The sequence below is a fragment of the Chiloscyllium plagiosum genome, unplaced genomic scaffold, assembly GCF_037043375.1.
Source record: "Chiloscyllium plagiosum isolate Xiang-an unplaced genomic scaffold, Cpla_swu_hap1 HiC_scaffold_40, whole genome shotgun sequence".
NCBI classification, from domain to species: domain Eukaryota; kingdom Metazoa; phylum Chordata; class Chondrichthyes; order Orectolobiformes; family Hemiscylliidae; genus Chiloscyllium; species Chiloscyllium plagiosum.
Window position 1 is genome coordinate 51888870 of NW_028270178.1, and position 761 is coordinate 51889630.

A 761-nucleotide genomic window follows, 5' to 3' on the forward strand; every position below is an offset into this window, starting at 1 on the left:
GAACAAAGATGGTTAAGTGGCAATTTCCTGCGGTTGTTTGTAATGATGGGAGAGGGAGCGGTGAGGAATGAGCACTTTGACGAGCAGGAGGAAGTGTTGCCACTGACCCGAGTCAGAGAACAGAGGACAGGGATTAAAGGAACGTAATGAAAAGCAGCACTTCTGCTGAGGACGTTCAATAACAACTGTAGAAACCCGATGTGTCGAGCAGTGTATCTGGAAAGAGAAACAGAGTAAACGTTTTAAATATGGAACATTTCTGATGAAGAACTCGAGTTTCCCAAGTCTAATCAAATTACCGGCCTGGTTTGCAAAATCGGTTTTCTGAACTTTGAGCGAAAATTGCTCCAGCAGGAAAGCATTCATAACGTAGTCAGCACGACTCGAACCTACGTGGGGAAACCCCAATGGATTTTTAATCCGTCGCCTTAACCACTCGGCCATGACTACAAACAGCGCAGCCGGGTTGAGCATTGACCAAATCAGCCGTGATCTAATTGAAAGCTCTCGCTGACTTGATAGGCTAAATGCTTCCATCTCCTCTCCTAACTCTGCTGTCATTTGTAAGGTGCGAGACGCCAATGTAAAAGAAGAAAAGCACAAAGATAGGAAAAGATATTTGCAGCCAAACTGAGTCAAAATTATTTATTGAAAGGAAAATCACACTTGGTAATTTGCTAGATCTCTTTGCGAACATGACCAGCAGAGGTAAGCAAGGGAGCTATTGATCTGAGTATTCTTGGACCTGAAGCAAACAAAGG

The 761-nt window shown here is 43.9% G+C and overlaps 1 non-coding gene across 1 annotated transcript; it reads right to left on the reverse strand.

Annotated features, from left to right (window-relative positions):
* Nucleotides 1–368: 368 nt before the first annotated feature.
* trnaf-aaa (transfer RNA phenylalanine (anticodon AAA)) lies at nt 369–450 on the reverse strand. Its single transcript has one exon. It is a non-coding gene; the product is annotated as a tRNA-Phe (tRNA).
* Nucleotides 451–761: the final 311 nt, after the last annotated feature.